The 14,202-nt window shown below is 43.3% G+C and overlaps 1 protein-coding gene across 4 annotated transcripts in view; it reads right to left on the reverse strand.

The window, feature by feature from the left end:
* The window catches only part of KANSL1 (KAT8 regulatory NSL complex subunit 1), a 169,919-nt gene that overhangs the window by 131,197 nt on the left and 24,520 nt on the right, over nt 1–14,202 (reverse strand). The window contains exon 1 of one of the 4 annotated variants that reach the window (XM_060133501.1): nt 10,985–11,071. The exons of the other annotated variants lie outside the window; for them this stretch is intronic. The gene's annotated coding sequence lies outside the window, so the exon portion shown is untranslated. Of the gene's footprint in view, nt 1–10,984; nt 11,072–14,202 lie in introns of those variants that run through there. 4 annotated transcript variants of the gene reach the window in all.

The following is a 14,202-nucleotide window of genomic DNA, read 5'->3' on the forward strand; positions in this document are numbered from 1 at the left end:
TGTGGCTTCTACTAACCTCTTCCCACCATCACCTCATTACTCTGCACAAAACAAAGAAAGAAATAGGCAGAGGAAGGATGGTTAGGGAAGTGTCTGTGAAGTTATCAAAATTTCAGCTGAAACCTGAAAATTAGCTAAAATTTCATTATGTAGAAGGCTGGGGTAAAAGAAGGGTAATGTGGCATTCTAGTGAGAGGAAAAGGCACGGGAAAAGGCAAAACTGTGGGAAAACATAGGATATCCTGGAGGGTGAAAGAAATAATCAATTTGCTTGAAATATAAAGCATATTGTAACAGAGAAAACACTATAGAAATAGGTGAAAAGGAAGTTTGAAGCCAGATCATTAATGGACAACCTTCAATAGCCAGCCTTTACTCAGACTTAAAGGCAGCAGAAAGTCATTAAAGGTTTTTCTAATGGGGAGTGACACATGAGAACTGTGCTTCAGAGAGACCAGTTGGGTAAGACAGATTAAAAGAAAGTAAAAAGTCAAAGACCAATGAAGAAGCTACTGCAATAATCCAGATAGGATGCAACAAGAATCTCAACCAAGGTGTTCACCACAGTGGAATGGTCGAAGTCTCCTCCAGGCTTTGGAAGGGCCCAAAGTCTGCAGAAGGGCCAAATAAGTGACATAAACCGAAAAGGTAAAGGCTCTTAAGAGAGAAGGCTGTCTTTTCCTTCATAATTTCAGCTCCTTTATGATAAAAATCTCTCATTTATTTCTCATAAAGCTGTACAGGTGGCAGGGGGGGCTGTTCAGTTTTGGGGTATCCTCTCCTTTCCTAACAGTGCCAACCCAAACCCAGCCCGCGTCTGCATGAGCTCACATCTAAATTATCGTAACAGCTTCCTGACTGATGCCTCAGTCCTCTAATCCATTCCGTAATCCATTCTTTTTTATCGCCTCTCTTCTCTACTCTAGAATAACTCCTAGTACCTTTCTCATGAGTCCAAATTCTCTGAGATGAAACTTAAAACAATATCAAAGCAAGTGCATCAGTTGGCTTAGACCTAGAACTCCCTACCCCCAGATTCAACTCCATAATCTTTGCCTATGTTGCTGCCTCTACCTGGAAGGTTCAAAGCAAGTGCATCAGGTGGCTTAGACCTAGAACTCCCTGCCCCCAGATTCAACTCCATAATCTTTGCCTATGCTGCTGCCTCTACCTGGAAGGTCCTTCTACCCTTTAAGCCCAAAACTTAATCCTTCAATACACAGCATCTCCACAACAACTTTTCCAGACTATTCAGATTCACATCACTTTCTTCCTGCTTAAATTGTACAACGCACTTAAAGCCATCACTCAATTAAAATCATCTGAATGTTCCCTAGTTGTCAATTTATTAATATTAATTTATTCTATTTCCGAGACAGGGGAAGTTCCTTAACATCCCTCTTTGCATGCTCACTAACTTTATCTAGTTAGGGCTTGGTACATAGTAAGCATTGTGAGTACTTACTGACAGGGCTAGAGTAGTCAAAACAGACCTAGAGGTACGCTTTCACGTATAAGATTGTGCTAAGCAGAGAAAGATGAGGAAATTCTAATCAAGAAACTGACACGGGCTTCCCTGGTGGCGCAGTGATTGACAGTCCGCCTGCCGATGCAGGGGACACGGGTTTGTGCCCCGGTCCGGGAAGATCCCACATGCCGCGGAGCAGCTGGGTCCGTGAGCCATGGCCGCTGGGCCTGCGTGTCCGGAGCCTGTGCTTCGCAACGGGAGAGGCCGCGACAGTGAGAGGCCCGCGTACCGCCAAAAAAAAAAAAAAATTAAACAAAATAATAGGGAAGGATTTGGGAGATGATCCACAGAACTTGGATGCACCAAGTGGTACATGTGCAGCTTCTCAAGAAAGAGAGGGAAAAAGCAGCTATACAGTGCTTTGTGATGAAGTATCAAAAGCTACATTATGGAACACACTGGAAAGTTTTTTTTTATTTCTTTTACAAATGTGGATTTGTTATGGAATACAACAGGGAGTGGGCAGCAAAATTTTTATTATAAAGCAAAGAAACAATGTGGACCTCACCACCCCAGTCCCTAACACTTTCTATGCCAACAGGGCAGGGCTTCTTAGGTTTTATAATTACTAAGGGAATCATAGCTCTGGCTGGAGAATAGGTTATTATTATGATTGCTCTAACGTTCACTAACATTTACTAAATGCTCTAATGTTCACTAACATTAATTGACCTTTTACTGCGTCAGTCACCGTGCTAAATGTTTTACATACACATCCTCATTTAGTCATCACAATAACATTATAAGACGAGTATGTACTCTTATTCTCATTTTATAGATAAGGAAACTGGTGCTCAGAAGTTAAGTAACATGCCCAAGCTCACACAACTACCAAGCTGCAGAGACAGGATTCCGATTCAAATCTCTAACTGTAAGGCCCATGCTTTCTTTTTTTTTTTAATTGAAGTATAGTTGAATTACAATGTTGTGTTACCACTATATACAATGCTAGGTCTAAACTGGAAGGAGCTTAACTGCTAGACATGAGGTTTTTGAATTTTAGTCTTTATGGGAAAGTCAATGAGAAATACCAACTGATTATCTCCAACAGACATTTTATTAAAATGCCTACAGCATTCAAAGCCCCACGTAAAGACAGACACTCACTGTGATCAGGGAATCCTGGGGGGACCCTCACACAGGCTGAGAGTGGGTGGGGTCACAAAAGGCTTCCCGGGGCAAAAACATCTAAGTTGAAACCTAAAGAATAAGGAGGGTCCAGTATCGCCCATACAGCTACTTCCAACATCCCTATCCCCAACACCAAATCCAAAACCAGTTCCTGCCCCTCAACATGCCCCATGTGAATGAATCCCGATCCCAATCACTGATTTACCATCTGATAGACATCTTACTTAAACATATACTAATACTTAAACATATACTAATACCAGATAGAATAATAGGAAGGCTATAGGAGTTCATGGTCTAATGCTGGAGACACCAAGAATTATAGCAGTGTCATCAATGCCAAAGATAAAAAGATAGAAATTAGGCGTGAAGGTAAACCCAGATGATAAAGCACTGTTTTTCCTGAAGGGATCAAGCAAGGCTTCAGAAAGAGATGACATTCTGACTGACTACTGAAGGCTAAATAGGGAGGATTCAATATAGAATGACAGGCACATTCATTGCATCCTTAATACCATTGCCTTAGTTCAGAACCTCTTACGTATTACAGTAATCCAGACAGTTGTAATCTCCCAACTGTTCTTTCTTCCTGTCTCAGCAAGCCTTCAACCTAGTACCCACTACCAAAATGATTACTAGAAAGCAGGAGGAAAAAAGGGAAGAAGAGAGGGAACATAACTCCAACCATGTTGTGCTCCTGCTTAAAATCCTTCAGTGACTCTAGGGTAAGGATGAACTCAAACTTCCACACAACATTTATCTGCCCCCCTTTTACACTCAGCCTCATCTCCAACCTGTCCCCACCTTAGCCACCTGAATCTTATAGTTCCAGATTCTTCCATACCCTTGGCACCTTTGCTTTTCAAGTTTTAGCTCAAGATCACATGCTCTTTAAACTATTCCCCATTCATTCCAGGTGAAGTTAGAGGTCCCTTCCACTCTAGGGTCTAATATGCACTCCCATGACACCCTGGGCAACAGCTCATAATGGAACATAAACACCTAGTTTTGTCGCCCTCCCGCCCCAATCCCGACTGTGTATTTCTTAAAAGGAAGGTTATGGCTTGTTTTATCTCTATCCTTACATGTAGCACTGCATCTGGCAGAGAGTGGACCAATACATGTTAGCTAACCTGAGTAGTCTATGCTGAATGCATCAGATGGAGATTCATTATAAAGTTAATGGGGGTGTCTGATCATAAGGTAAAAACAATCTAACAGTAAGCAGGAACGGGGCTTCCCTGGTGGCTCAGTGGTTGAGAATCCGCCTGCCAATGCAGGGGACACGGGTTCGGTCCCTGGCCCGGAAAGATCCCACATGCCGCGGAGCAACTAAGGCCATGTGCCACAACTACTGAGCCTGTGCTCTAGAGCCCGCGTGCCACAACTACTGAAGCCCACGCACCTAGAGCCTGTGCTCCGCAACAAGAGAAGCCACTGCAGTGAGACGCCCGCGCACCGCAAGGAAGAGTAGCCCCCACTGGCTGCAACTAGAGAAAGTCCACACTCAGCAACGAAGACCCAACACAGCCAAAAATAAATATAAATAAAATAAATAATTTTTTTAAAAAAGAAGCAGGAACCAACAGAATCTAGGACAGGCTTCAACTACCTCAAGTTCCAGTCATTTACATTGCCAAGCACATGCACTCAGACTGACAAACTTTTTAAGTTACTTTTTTTTTAAGTTACTTTTAAACTACTAAATTTGGCTACATAAGCCTTTTGAAGGCAATACCTATCAAAATTTTAAATGCAACTACTCAGACTTCTACCTAGTAACTGCACTTTTATGAACCTATCCAACAGAAATATTCTCACAGATACATAAGAATATATGCACAATTCTGCTGAAGACAGTTCTTTTACTAAAGAATTGTAGTACAAAAAAAAAACTAAACTTAAAAGATACAATAGAATATTATGCAGCTATTAAAAAAAAAAACTGTTTAGGGCTTCCCTGGTGACGCAGTGGATGAGAGTCCGCCTGCCGATGCAGGGGACATGGGTTCGTGCCCCGGTCTGGGAAGATCCCACATGCCGCAGAGCAGCTGGGCCCGTGAGACATGGCCGCTGATCCTGCGCGTCCGGAGCCTGTGCTCCGCAACGGGAGAGGCCACAACAGTGAGAGGCCCGCGTACCGGGGGGAAAAAAAAAAAACTGTTTATATGTTGATGTGAAAAATCTCTATGATATATAACTAAGTGAAAAAAAAGACCAAGCTACGGGGCTTCCCAGATGGCGCAGTGGTTGAGAGTCCGCCTGCCGCTGCAGGGGACACGGGTTCGTGACCCGGTCTGGGAGGATCCCACATGCCGCGGAGCGGCAGGGCCCGTGAGCCATGGCCGCTGAGCCTGCGCGTCCGGAGCCTGTGCTCCGCAACGGGAGAGGCCACAACAGTGAGAGGCCTGCGTACCGCAAAAAAAAAAAAAAGACCAAGCTACGAAACAGGTAAGATCATGTTTGCATTTAAAAAAAAAAATTGTTTTGAAGGATAACTACATATCAAAATAATTTATTCATGTTTATCCTATTTCTATTCTATCACTGCATTCAAGTTTCCTTCCAGTTTACCTCACAAAAAACAAAGAAGGAAAAATGTATTTTTATCTCACCTCCTCCTAGCAAACTCTAATAATACAAGTATTTCTGAACAATACTAAAATCGAAGATTTCTTGAAGGGTTCAAGCAATTCAAAAGCAAACAAGTTCTTCTTAGGTTGGGGGGGGTAGGGGATGAGGAGGGGGTACCTGACCAAAGTCGAGGGATCTCACTGAATCAACCTATCCCTTTAGAATACTGAATTAAAGATTAACTACAAAAAAACAGCAATCCATTATCTTCTGAAATATGCTTAAAGTCTTCAAACATCCTCAGTTCTCCATGGCAATATATGAGCAGTTTAACGAAACTTTCCTGACAGTTCAACTTATCAGACCAGTTTTCTGCAAAGCCTCTAATGCTAGCAAACCTCAGAAGCTAAACTAATTAGCTTTTCGCCTCTATCCCTTCATCATACCCTCCAGTGGAGGTGCTAGTAAGCAGTCACAAAGGCCAAATAGCAAGGGAAAGCCTAGATATCAGTTTTTAGCAATTTTTGGTTTACTGCCCTAACAACAAAATTGTAATTCATCTTTTTTATTCCCAAACACTTCCCCTCCAACTGAATTTAAGCAGGTCTGACCCTAAGCTGCTCCCTTTTTAAAAAGAAATTAAGGGACTTCCCTGGTGGCACAGTGCTCAAGAATCCGCCTGCCAATACAGGGAACACGGGTTCGATCCCTGGTCCTGGAAGATCCCACATACCGTGGAGTAACTAAGCCCGGACGCCACAACTACTGAGCCTGCACTCTAAAGCCGGTGAGCCACAACTACTGAAGCCCGCGTGCCTAGAGCCCATACTCCACAACCAGAGAAGCCACCGCAATGAGAAGCCAGCGCACCACAACAAAGAGTAGCCCCTGCTTCTCCGCAACTAGAGGAAACCCACGCGCAGCAACGAAGACCCAACACAGCCAAAAATAAATAAATAAATGTATTGAAAAAATATATACATATATAAAGAAATTAAAAGCTGAGGGACTCTATTAAGTTTGATGCCACTCAAGCAACTTTTTTCCAAACAAGGGCAGAATCTGCTGTACTTAAAATTCAGAGTGAGATCTCATTTGGGATTCCTGGTTCAAGTAACAAGAACCAGAGTTTTTGATAACATTTAGATAAAACTGCACTGAATTTACCTCCACCTTACATTTCCTCACTCTCAAAAGCTTGGGGAGAAACTGTATTTTTAAAAAGTTAGAACTGGAGGAAAAAAAGGAAAGTTTACAGTCAACAACAATAAAATATATAGCTAAATAATTCCCTAGTGGGCTAGGGCATTCAAATGTTACAATTTTATAGAGCTAGTTTAAAATCTTAGAAAAGCAAGGCTTGCAGAAGGTAACATTTATTAAGCAGCTATCCATTGCCAGAGACCACTACCCAACAGATAAACAAAAATTTAAAAGGTATCTACCTTGAAGAGCCTCTCTTTGACATAATGGTTTAAAATCTTCGTATACAATCCTTAAGTTTTTCTTTCAGACTACCCAAGTTTGTTTTTCATTCATAAATATGAACTGTGCTCTCTACTTTGAAGTCAGTTTCCTCACACCCTACATTTTTGCTTTTACTTTTGTTTGATTAAAGACAAGAAAAGCTTAACACACAAAGAAAAAAAACATCTACTTCAGTTCTTTTTGGAGGCCAAGCTTTTTGGTAAATCATACCTATCAGTTTATTTTCTCCTATACATTTTACCCTACATCCTAAAAGGCAGGCACAGGGCATAATGCAGGAACAAATGATAACCGAACTAATAAATAATAGTGACCCTCCCAATCATATATACTGGTCTTTTCCTATGAGCCACAATTCTCTCCACAATCTGCAAGTGACACCCAAGGACACCACTTTCTTTCTTATCTCTTCTTGTGACCTTCAAATATTGGTGACCTCTATCACAGTGTAATATTTGTCTTTTTAAATTCATATTGTCTTTTCTAAGCATTACTGCGGTTCACTGAGTTTTGATCTCACATTTCAGGGAATGGGAAGTACTGATGAAAGCGTCTTGTTTTGTGTCATGAATTATCACACTCCGGCAGGAATATTTTTGCACAGCTTTTAGTATGCCCAGAGGCTAATATGCAATTTATTATGATAGAAACTATAATTTAAACATACATCTTCAGAAGCAACATGAAGACTCAAAATCCAGACTTAATATAGATTTCCAAGAAATAGCTAAAGTCCTTTTTAGGGAAAGGATGTGGTCCAAGTACTCTGCACTGTCACAGTAAAAAGGCCAGGTGTTTGGGGCCATTTTATTTGAGTCACCTGCATCTGTACTTTTTTATAAAGTGATCAAGTAAAAAGGCACTAATGTAAAATATGCTTCCTGAGACCCAGAACAATCTAACCAATCAAGGCAGAAACTTACTTAAAATAGAGAAAGAGGGCAAAGAAAAGGTGCTTTGAAACTCTAAATAAACCACTCAATAATGAGATTTGCTCTGGGGCAATCAACCGAAGACCACATACTTAGTCTGCACTAGTTCCTCCTTTCCAAACTCAAGGGGATGGAAAGATGTTTGGGGTTAAAAAAAAAAAAAACCAAAAAAACCCCAATTAATTAAAAAAAAAAAGTCTCTCTCTCTCCAGGAAGGAAATCACTTAATTTCTGTGTCTAATGATCTCGCCAAGAAGAAAAAAATAACCCCTACCAAACCCCCCGCCCAAGGAAGATGACTCAATATAAGAGGAATAAGCAATATTCTTTAAACACAGTACTTTCAATGACTATTATTTAGAAAATCCAACATGGATTAGTAACGTTTTTCACATTTTAAAATTGCTTTTCTAGTACTGTAACAAGGTAACTAAGCTTTACTCAAAAAAGTTCCTAATTAGAACCACTCAATACTAAAATACCCTCTCAAATCAGCATCATCAACCACAATGGCCCTATGTTTACAGATTACATGAGTCAGGTTATATCAAACAAAACAAATCTATAACTTGTTACTCACTTTAAAATACAATTAAAATCTGTGATCAATCCAATAAAATCCAGAGTAGTAGAGACACTGGTTACAGTGTAGCATGACTAGAAATGGAAAGGTACTGGCAGTGTTTGAAGAAGAAAAAAATAGTTATTTTCCTTTCCTCTCACCTTGATAAAAGTTAAAAGAGAACTAAGGCTTACTCATTTTCTAGCTTCCAGAATTTTCCTCAACAGGATAATGATAAGTCACCTAACAATCAACGTGTGCTCTGCAGGTTTAACCATAGGAATAACGTGTGTAGGCAGGAAGAAAATCATACAAAGATTTAACATCTCACTTTGGTAAAGCACAAAAGTCAAACACTAAAATTCTGAATAAGCCTTTCAAGAAAGATGCAGCAACACTTCTAAATACCTCACTTAAGTAGATTCACAAAGATAAAAGGACCAAAACCCCACCATACCTCAAGGCTCTATCAATACTTAATTGATCACTCTTAACTGTCTACAGATGTAAATCAAAAATACTTTTCATATACTTAAATAAGGCAGTCATCAGAGACCAATCATCTTTACCACAATACAGATGTTAAGAATCTTTGTCACATCTATGTTTCCCTCCAAGTGGTACACACTTGAAAATTAAAAATTGACCACCTCAAATCATGAGATCACTAACAAATACATCAAATATGCTAAAGGTCAAAGGAATGCATACTTTGTATGATAAACCTAGCGGAAATCGAAATCAGAATTCCATGACTGAGGATAGTTATCCCACATTTATAATACATTTTTTAGATTCCCAAGAGATGAGCATTTTTACCTTGCCTTATTTTTAGAACTACACATCACACTGCACATATCACATGACATGATGTAACTGTTAGCAAAGAAAATGGCCCAAAACCATTGAAAATATACATTGTAGAGGAAACGAATCAATGCACACAAGAATCACTATATTTCATATTGACTTTTTGAAATTTTTTAAACACACGACAGATCTTTTTTCAAATTGGAAACGCGGTTAGTAAGCTCTGTAGAAACAACACAGAAATGTATTCGGTATTTTATAAAATAGGAATTTACCCAACTACGGGGAAAACTGATATGAAGAAACATAATAGAAAAACATTCTTCTAAATCTATAGGATTAGTAGTAAAAATTCTCTGGATCAAAAACGTAACAGAAACATAATGAAATACCTTCAGGTAGAAAACAATTATTACTCAAAAGTGTGCACTATTGTTGCGAGAAAAGAAAAATAGTTTTCAATGACAGGCATGTAGACAATTGAAAATTTCTAAATTGGTCAGACAGTATGCTAGAAAAAGAACTAAGTATAGCCTGTAGAAGGGGGGAGGGGAAAACACACCCACTTAAGCCCTTGTAAATAGTGGTTTCTTTAAAGGGCCCAAAAAGCAGGGAAAATACTACAGACTATTCTGAGAAATGTAAAACATATTCCAATGTTCTACTTTCCATACTTGAAAGTGCTTTAGAAACGAAGTTCAGTAACAACCTATAACTATATCATGATTATGCAAGGCAAAGATTATGTAATTTTATCGTTTATTATAAATGTCCGATTTTAAAACTAAAAAAACTAAAACGTTTTGATCTCTCTAATGGAGAGGAGAGAAGTTCTTCTGGGCTACAATTTAAAAATATAAACACACCCCAAAACAAACAAAAAAACACAATGATTGCTAGCCACGTGACAAAGGAGATGGCAACACCAGGATTGTGAATGGAGGGGAGGGAGGCGAGGCAGGAGGACTAGGAAGATTTCTCGGAACTTTGGGGACCTCGGGATTCGGGTCTCCCGACCCTTAAGGTACCAAACTCTAGCCCTATTAGTTGTACTGTTAACATTCTCAAGTAGTTTATTAATAGGTCACGAAAAATGCTCCAGTGACCTCCAGAATAAAGGGGGGAAAAACGGAGGAGAAGGAGAGAGCAATTTAAAGTGGCGCCATCATGTCACCCCTTCTCCCCTGAGGCAATCAATAAGCAAGAGTTAAGTAACGTGTTTCTCCAAAAAAAACCACACTGGGATCCCGACAACGGAAAACAAAAGGATTTTTAAGTAAAGCATGGGGGTAAGGCTGTTTATCCTATGGAAAACAATCAAATTATTTGCTGAGAATCAAAAGACAGTCAGCCGGAAAACAGGCCCCCCAAACTCACTTAAAAGCAAATAAATGTCTCTTCCTCTTTAGTTTAAAAAAAAAAAAAAAACACGTCCGCCTGAGGGAGACTAGATCTGAAAACGTAAGTGACCTCAATTTACAAGCAACAAAAATAATAAATAAATGAAACAAATAACCATCTCACTAAACAATCAGAGTTGTGATACACACCGTGAAACGCGCAAGATGTGTGTTTCGGCCAGAGAAAGGCCTTTTGCAGTGAAGAGAAGTTCAAGGCGAGAGCAAGAGTTTGTTTGGGTTTTTTTTTTTTTAAACCGGAATAAATCGTGTTCTTAAGGCCGCATTTTTAAATAGAACGCCAAAGGAAAAGCTGGCGAACGAGGCGGCAGCTGGTGGGGAAGGGCCCCCGCACACCCCCGCCCTTGGGGCGACTCCCAGCCTCGGACCCGCAGCAGGGAAGCCCGGAGAGGCCATTTAAAGTTCCGGGGATTTTTCCTGCCCTGCCCTGCCTTTCTAGTTACAACTAACAAAGAGAGGGAGAAATGGGAGCCACAGGGAGAGCGAGGAGAAGGAGAAAGGGCAGCGGGAGGAGGAGAGGAGCAGCAGCAGCAGCACCTACCACGTGATGGAAGAGCGTTGCCCGGGCGGATTCAGCCCCACAAAATGGGCGCAGTTTGCAAACAGCCCCCGGCCTGGGCGCCGAGGGCCGGCGGCGGCGGCGGGCGGGGGCGCGCGGCGGCGGCTCCGGCCCGGGCCCGCCGCTCTCCTCCCCCCCGGCGCCCGGAGCCGCCCTGACTTTCCGGGCGGGGGGGCGAGGCGGAGGGGGAGGGGAAGGCGGCGGCGGCGGGGAGCGGCCGCTTTTTCTTCTCTTTCGGGCTCTTTCTCCGGCCTTCCTCGGCTCCGGCGGGGCCTGGGCACGGCCGGGGACAACAGCCCGGCCGGGAGGACGGGCGGGCGGGGGCAGAGAGTGAAGCCGCCCCCCCGCCCCGCACAAACAAGCGCCGCCGTCTGCAGCCCAAGCCCGCACCCCGGCCGCCGCCCCCGGACGCCTCTTCCCGGCCGGGGGGAGCGCTCCAGCCGCCCCCCGCACCGCCGCGGCGAGACGAGTCGGCTTCGCTAAGGTGCTCAGTTCTCCCGCCGGCTCGGCGAGCGGTGGCGGCGGTGGCGGCGGCACTGGGAAAATGGCGGCCGAGCTTCTTTTCCCTCCCCCCCTTTAATCTGAAGCGGAGGGAGAATGGAGCGAGCGAGCGAGCGGGCGAGCGCCGGGGACACGGGGAGGAGGGACAGCAGCGCCTCCGCCGGCTGCGGCTGCGGCGGCGAAGGGCCGCTCCGCCCCGGCGCGCCGCCAGGGGGCGCCCACCGCACCGCCCCCGCGAGCCTCCAGGAGGCGCGGCCGCCGCCGCCGCCTCAGTCAGTCATGGCTGCTCGCCGCGGCCGCTGTTTCTGCACCTCCAGCTGCGGAGGCCGCGGCGCCGGGACCCAGCCGCTCCCAGACGTGCGGCGGCGGCACGCGGCACTGCGGCAGGCGGGAGCGGACCCTCGCTCCGGCTGGGGTGAGGCTAGCCTGAGGCACTGACGCCGTCACATTCCTTCCGCGCTTGGGCTGACAAGGCCGCGCGCCGGCTGTGAGGGGCAAGGCAGGCTGGCGCGACAGAGCAAGAGGACGTGAGCGAGGGAACTGTTTGTACTGGGTAGTAAATAGGCTAATGCCGTCGGTACCACATTATTCCAGGGCTAAACGTGCGCTGAATCAAGTGGGGAGCTCTCTGACCAGTGAACCGCTTCCTGCCGCCCTTTGTCCTAGCAGCCTGCCTCCGTACACTGCAGCACGCCTGGGCACTAGCCCCAGCGCCACGATCCGCAGCCGCCAGGGTTAAAAAAAAAAAAAAAAAAAAAAAAAAAAAGCGCACGTCCTCATTGCGCAGGCGCGGGCCAGGGCCCGCGTCGGGCCAGCCCGGGAAGGGACAGCCGGGAGCGAGAGGGGAAGAGATGGCCCACCAGCGCCAGGCCCGCTGGGAACTGTAGTTTTCGTTAAGAAGCACGCGTCTGGTTTTGGGTGTCACGGCTTGGCGAATCCACCAAAGCAGGCAAATGGCATTACACAATGAGTATTTATGCTTCCTGTCTCCACCAAAAGGAAGTTCACTGCTATGCTAAAAGTTTAACAAAGAACTCCACAGAGAAACCCAAATCTCCCGACAAAAAGCAAACTTCCACTTTCCTACCAGAGTTGGTTTAAAGTGGTGGCACTTTATCATTTCTCATGACCAGTTTGTCAGTACAGTATTTTATTCCTTTCCCAAAATAGGGCCTTAAAATAATGGAAGTTTTTCTAGGTTAAAAAAATTCAGCAATATAATGCGAAGTGTCACATTTACACAAATTATAATCCACTATCCTCTAAAACGAAAGAAAAAGTTGCCAAAAGATGAATCCAGTGCTTAGAGGTTTAAAAAAGGAACTCTGGTATTCATCAAAATATTACTTTAAATTACAGAACAACAAAAAAAATGTTTCCAACAATTAAATCATCAAATGCAGCAGATGAGAAAGGTATGTATGCTCTACTACCAAAAAGGAAGATGAGAAACGCTCAATACTTTTTTGTGGCTTACCAAAACCAATATCCGGTGGTATGCGTCACTTCTGTTAGGCCAAAAAACAGCCCAACAGCTTGTCCTGCCACAAATTTTAACTCACTAGCTCCTACAGCATCTACACCTATATTTCCATTTGTACCCTTAAAATCACACTCTTAATCATAGTCATGGTTCTCAAATATCAAAAGAAAGTCACAGGGTCAAATTACACAAGAATAAAAAAAAATATGTATACATATTTGTATACACATCCAAAAGAGATCCTAGTCTTGGCTTTTTAAATTATAATCCTGGGGGGGGGGTTAGTTGATTGAAAAATGTATACACACATCTCCATATAAATAGTTATTCCACAAAATATAGCAGAAAGTGTTGAACACAATTCTAAAACCAACAGATGGCGAACTAGAGCCCTAATGTGAGGATTCTGAAATCCAAATGAGCAGAATGAAAATACCAAATAAGGCATAGCCCTTTGCAGTGTATACTTAAATATTATGTTCAAAGACACTCACCACAAAATAATTAATTTTACTACTGCTTCGATTCTTAAAACTCAAGTGTCAGATTTAATTAGGCCCCCAAATAACCAAGGTTATAAAATACATTCTTTTCAAATGATTAAGAAAGAGGTGGAAATGCTCATTTTTAAACATGCATTTTGGGTAAAAGTAAATCCCCACTTTCCCCTTTTCTCATTGCTTAGCCCAAGAGTAGGGAGTTCACAGTGTTTACGGCACTTAATTTCTTTTACATTGTTATCTCGAATCAGATGTCTTTCTGCTCAGACACCAATTTTTCCAAATAAGGACACTCAAAGGTGAGCTACTACAGACACAAAAATCTTAGACAAATACATTTTCTTAAAATTTCCCCCCAAAACACAGTGGATGTCAAGGCTGATTACACACACACACACACACACACACACACACACACGGGCTTCCCTGGTGGCGCAGTGGGAAGATCCCACATGCCGCTGAGCAACAAAGCCCGTGTGCCACAACTACTGAGCCTGCACTCTAGAGCCCGCGTGCCATGACTGCTGAAGCTCGCATGCCACAACTACTGAAGCCTGTGCGCCTAGAGCCCATGCTCCACAACAAGAGAAGCCACCGCAATGAGAAGCCCGCGCACTGCAACCGAGAGTAGGCCCCACTCGCCACAACTAGAGAAAGCCCACACACAGCAACAAAGACCCAATGAAGCCTAAATAAAACAATTAATTTATTTTTTT

This window comes from Lagenorhynchus albirostris, chromosome 20 (assembly GCF_949774975.1).
Source record: "Lagenorhynchus albirostris chromosome 20, mLagAlb1.1, whole genome shotgun sequence".
NCBI lineage: Eukaryota > Metazoa > Chordata > Mammalia > Artiodactyla > Delphinidae > Lagenorhynchus > Lagenorhynchus albirostris.